The sequence below is a fragment of the Leuciscus leuciscus genome (assembly GCF_965113295.1).
Source record: "Leuciscus leuciscus genome assembly, chromosome: 8".
In the NCBI taxonomy this organism is placed as follows: Eukaryota; Metazoa; Chordata; class Actinopteri; order Cypriniformes; family Leuciscidae; genus Leuciscus; species Leuciscus leuciscus.
Window position 1 is genome coordinate 41304061 of NC_138732.1, and position 6140 is coordinate 41310200.

At 39.0% G+C, this 6140-nt stretch overlaps 1 long non-coding RNA gene across 1 annotated transcript; it reads left to right on the forward strand.

The window, feature by feature from the left end:
- The first annotated feature begins 4440 nt into the window (after nucleotides 1–4440).
- Nucleotides 4441–5578, forward strand: LOC309505119. The gene is made up of 2 exons (XR_014208295.1): nucleotides 4441–4670; nucleotides 5221–5578. It is a non-coding gene; the product is annotated as an uncharacterized lncRNA (long non-coding RNA).
- The last annotated feature ends 562 nt before the right edge of the window (nucleotides 5579–6140 follow it).

Below are 6140 nucleotides of genomic sequence, written 5' to 3' on the forward strand. Positions count from 1 at the left end.
AAGAAAAGAACAAATTTATAGGATTTTCATTTTCTAAACTCCTCTCCAGCTTCCACTGATTAACTTCCATCAATTCAGCCCTCTTCCTACACCTCTCAATCCCCATTTTCTCTGATCTATGCACAGCATGAAAACTCTCAACAAACATGTCTGCTTTTTCCTTATTGGAAACTGCTACCACCTCTCCCTTCTGTAACACTGGTGTCAATCTTCTTTTATATACCCCTTACATTCTACGTACCGCTGACCACAAATGCCTTACTGATGTCTCAGGACCTAACGTACCACAAAACTTCCTCCAACTATTTCTTTTTGCATCCTTTATAATTCGTCTTGCTACTGCCCTTAGACGTTTATACTCTATTACATTAACCAACATTGGGTATTTTCTTAATCTTCTATATGCTTTATTCCTACTCCTTACAGCTTCATCACATTCTTTATTCCACCAAGGAACCAGCACACGTGACCTAGGTTCCTGTTTCACAGGAATAGTATAGCAAGCAGCCTCATGTATCATGATTCTAATTGAAGTATTCCAGTTATCTACAGAACCCTCACTATCAACATTTCCTACTAAGCTTTGAGCTTTGTCCTGGTATTTATCCCATTTGGCCTGAGAAAAGTTATATCTAGGGACATTCTTTTCCACTTCTCTTCTCAAATCCCTACCAAACCTGCACAAAATTGGATAATGATCACTTCCTAGTGTATATGAATCTATAACATCCCATTCACCAATTCTAGCTAAGTTTGATGAGGCAATTGATAAATCTATATGGCTGTATGTATTTCTCCCAATATTATACGTAGTCGGTCTGCCATCATTTAACACTACCAACTTATACTTATCTAAAAATTCTTCTACTATTACACCATTTTTATCCCTGTGATCACTCCCCCATATTGGATTGTGTGCATTAAAATCTCCAATCCATATAACAGGACACCTTACCTTTTCCATTATCTCATCAAAATCTAACAATACCAAAGGTTGGCAGGGGTTATAATAATTTATCACAGTAATAGAACTGATACTACTCCAAACCTCCACAGCCAAACACTCAATATTAGAGTTAATGTCAACCTTTCTATATTGCAACCCATTCTTAACAAAGGTTGCACAACCCCCGCCTGATCTATCTGTCTAATCTCAAACATTCATAACCTGGAATTACAAAATCTAGACAGGGCTTTAGCCATGTCTCTTGGATACATATCAAATCTGGTACTTCTTTAAAATCATCTACAAACCTTTTTAACTCCTGACCATTTCCTATCAGACTCCGGGCGTTCCATTGAAGAATATACCACATTAAAATATGAATAAGGGTCCTCATCATCCACCTCACAAACGTCCTCCATACTGCTAGCCTTCAACAACTGTGACCTGTTTATACACTGACTCTCCATCATGTATTGATGTAACTTTTCTGGCAACTGCTTTATACTCAGATACCTTTCAGCTGCACCCACCACTAACCTATGACATCCGACCGGTTAGCTGCTTTCTTAGTTCCCACCAACACATCAGAAACAAAAGACAAAAATGACTCCTTACTAAAAATGTACATGTCAGATGAAGATACAGATGGTAGATTTGACATAGGAACCTGGCATCCTAGCACCTCTTTCACCAAGAACCCCCCTTTTCCTTAACCACCGTATGCCACCCACCACCATCATTATCATCCCTTCCACTCCCTGACGCCATAGGGGTGCTTCTCATAGGGGTGCCTATTTGTGCATCCTCGTTTCCTTTCCTCGCGTCTCAGCTCCACCCCTGTAGGATGCGAGTAAAGGCTGCAAGGAAAAGACGCGAGGACGGAGGGATCAAATTAAAGCTTTTTTTTAATACATTGGAATACTTGATCACTCGAGTGTCACTTCACCGCGTCATCAGCAGCGCTCAGAGGATCTGCCCTTATGTTGTTGAAGTTTGTTTATTTAAGAAATTCATAATAAATATTAATAAAGCAAGATACCCTGTTGAAATATGTGAGATGTGTGGTTTATATAAACTGCAAAGGTAAAGTATAAATCAAAATTATTGTGTCCGATGTGAAGGGGGAGGACAATTTATACGTGCGTCACGTTTTAGTCGATAAAACTTTTCCGCATAGGATACACCTGTGTATCCTTGCTCATAACTCCTCAGGAAGCCTCCTCACTCCTCGATCCTCGCGGTGCAATTAGAGAATGGAGATGTCCTTCAAGATGGCTGTGCTCGATCGGTTTCCGGGTCATAGGATGGAGGACGGAGGAGAGAGGGGAAGAGGAGGGATATTGAGAAACACCCTAGGCCTCCAATATCACCTACACTGAAAAAAAATATAAGTAAAATTTACTTAATTTTTCTTTGGCAAGTTTTTGCACAAACATTTTTTAAGTAAATTTCACACGCATATTTTTTAAGTAAATTTCACATATGGAATTAAGTAAACTCTACTTAACTAAGTTAAGTGAAAGTAACAAAGAAAATAAGTAATTTTAACTTGGCTAGTAAAAGGTTGAGTGATACTTATTTAGTTGAAGTTTCCTTTGCAATACATTTTATTCACATAATATCATATTGAATTAAGCCACAATTTTAAAGTATAATGTCATTATTACAATAGATACTGTATAAGATAGCATATCTACATATCAAATGTTAGGCTTCATGTGAACGCAGAGACCTCAATACTTGGTAGACAATACACAATGACGGTAACATTTGATGGATCGTTTTTGTGTTTGAATGTGTCATTTTGAGTAGAAAATGTACTCCAAATGTCACAAAATGGCATCTTACTAATCCTAACAACAAAAGCAATGATGAAACAGTGTAAATAGAGCTTGAAAACAGTAAAAAATCAACCTCATTAATTATTCAAGGCCCAGTGCATGATATGAACACCAGTATCAGAAAAGTTGAGTAATTTTACTTAATTTTATAACGTTGATATTTACGTGAATAGCACATAACAGGCACAATACTGGTATAAACATGAATATCTATTGGTACAATATGCGTCACATGACTAAATTTACGTCATCGTTTTTAAATCCCTCCGGTTTCACAGTCCACACTACGACGCAAAAACGGCATTTTCAAATGTATACGCTTTGGAGTGCGTTTTCAAAAAGCTTCGTTTTCATTAATAAAAACGCCGTCTCAGTGTGGACGGAAGACCAAAACGGAGAGAAAAAGATGCGGTTTCAAACGAAAACGTATTAGTGTGGACATGGCCTAAGGGCCCGTCCACACGGAGACGCGTTTCGCTGTATACGTATACATTTTTTATCGTATTGGTGTTTCGTCCACACGGATCCGGCGTTTTCGGGGACTGAAACCGCTATTTTTTGAAACCGGGTCCCAAGGTGGATAAATCTGAAAACGCCGCCCTTGCGTTTTCGTGTGTACGGCCAATCCGTATATTTTGTGAAACGATGATGTCATCACACCAAGTGTCAACTAGTCAGACACCGTTAAGTCACAGCAACTACATTTATGGTTTTTCATATTGTTCAACAAAGTTCTTGATTAAAAAAGAAAAAAGAAAAAAAGAAGCTACTGTGCCTAATATTATTGTTGTATACAGCGCGCAAGGTTTATGCGCGAGCTCCAAGTCTTCTTCTCCGTTTTTAGTGCATGTCTGTGGCAGAATTACAGCGCCACATTCTGGTCTGACATGTATACTACATCGTTTTGAGTCGGTTTCAGTGGTTTCGTGTGTACGCAGATATTTCTTGAGACAACGGCGTGTTTACGGAATTTTTTTTTTGAACGGGGAAAAAAAATTTCGGATAGGGAAAGCTCTGGCTTCGTGTGGATGTGGCCTAAAACACAACCCGCGTTCTTTGGGCTTATTGAAGTGCGATATGTGAATTGCATACAGACAGAGAGAGCACTGGAGGACATCACAAACTCCGATTCTTTCTTGACCTAAGAAATTATTAAAACGTGTTCCCATCTCGTGCAGCAGTACAGTCAAAATGCTGCATCTGTAACATGAGAGGATAATGTGTGTCCGTAAATTTCCCGCTGACATGTTGAAATACTCTAGGATCTTTTTTTTTACCTCACTATACCGGGAAATAACCTGATTTAGCCTATTAATAAACACTCCACCTTTGCTAGCAAAATAGAAAACAATTCTCATATATAAAACGAACTAATAAAACAAGCAAATTAACGAGTAAATAAGCAAGTTAATAATCAAATAAGTAAGCCCCGCCCCCTCACGATAATATCGTGTATCGCCGATCTCAAAGGCTGACGATAGGACGATATGAAAATAGAGCATATCACCCAATACTACTTCCAGCACAGAACACCAACTGACCTTCCAAACCTAATCAAACACACCTGAACAAGCTAATCAAGGTCTTCAAGATTAGGCTACTAGAAAGCTACACACAGGTGAGTTTCATCAGTTACCCATCAGTTACCGTTTTCAGAAAACCTTTATACAGTGATTTATGTTGTGGGATTCAGCAGCACATGTTTGCTTTGTAGTATTGTGTGCCTCACTGTTCATTCTGACTGACTGATTCAGCGTGTTTTCCAGCAGAGCTCATTGTGAGATCACAGGTCGAGAGGATGACAGCTCGAGTGTACTGCTGGTTGGGTGTTGTTTTATTGTGCCTGTCTGCATGTTTGAGCACAACACACGCCGGAGTTGCAGGTGAGAAGATATTTTAGCTTCATTACACAGTCTGAAGAAGTGCATAAATAAGTGACTTACAAAACAATTTCTTATGAACATGTACTGTAGCTACAGTACATTTTTGCAATGGTACACCACATTAACTGTCCATGTCTTCTGCATTGTGCTTGTATTACACACCTCACTACTCTTTGTTTTTAAAACTGATTGACAGTTTAGTGATAAATGGAATTTATTCTTGTTTTTTTTTAAGCAGGTAAATATACATATTTTCAAGTTTGAGACCTATATTTCAAACCTCTGACTTATAAATACTTAAGCCATTACAACACTCCCTGGTCCCTTTAACGATCCTCTTGAATCCTCTTCTGTAGAGTCCGGTCAGTGTCTGGAGATGCTGATGGTCGTGCCGTCCCAACGAGGAAATTTTGCACATAGCAAAGTTTCACAGAATAGCTTAACAAAAAAAAGAATATTTAAAATACAATTCACTCTTGATGTTCTCGATTGAGTTTTGTGCTGAATGCCACAGAAAGGACAGACTAAAGATGACTCTGTATCCCTCCAGTGAAGCCTGTGGCTGGACCGCCAAAGCCTGCCGTGAAGCCTGTGGCCGGACCGCCAAAGCCTGCCGTGAAGCCTGCGGCCGGACCGCCAAAGCCTGCCGTGAAGCCTGCGGCCAAACCGCCAAAGCGGTTACTAGTGAAATTTGGTCCCTGCCTTGATGGCCAGTGTGAATGTGAATCATGACATTGATTTAGTCAAACTCATGCTGAAGTTCTTTTACAGATCAATTCAGTGCTTTATTCGTATGGAATGTTCCCTGATTTAGTCAAACTCATGCTGAAGTTCTTTTACAGATCAATTCAGTGCTTTATTCGTATGGAATGTTCCCTGTTTATCACCAAATAAATCATTTAATGAAATATTTGTGCTTTTTTGGTAGGCTACAAAAAGTACTTCTCTTTCTGTGGAGTACATGTGGTTATCCTCTTGTGTCGACAGAAGTGTTTCATCCTCCATAGTCAAGGAAGTTGGTTTATCCTGTCTAATCAGGGAAGGTTGTGTTTACGTTCTCCTCTGCAATGCAAGAGAAGAGTCATTCTCTGTAAAGTAAGGGAAGATTTATCCTCTGCTCAATCAGGGAAGGTTAACTGCTTTTACAGTTCATGTTAAGGTGTTTTATTCTCTTTGTCAGGAAAACATCACAAAGGTTAAAAGAAATTCTACGTTAACCCTCTGAGGTCTGAGGGGTTTTTGGGGTCCTTGCGATGTTCTGACATGCCCTGACATTTGTGCTTTTTTCAGTTGCTTATAAACATATTAATGGCAAAGGTATAATTACACTCTATTTAGCACAAACAGGGCTACCATAATATGTGAGCAACATGCATGTACATGTTTGTATTTTTGAGAGAATAATGTTTATGCATGGTTATTGAAAAAACTAAAGTTTCTGAAATAAGGCCACAAAACACATACTAAATA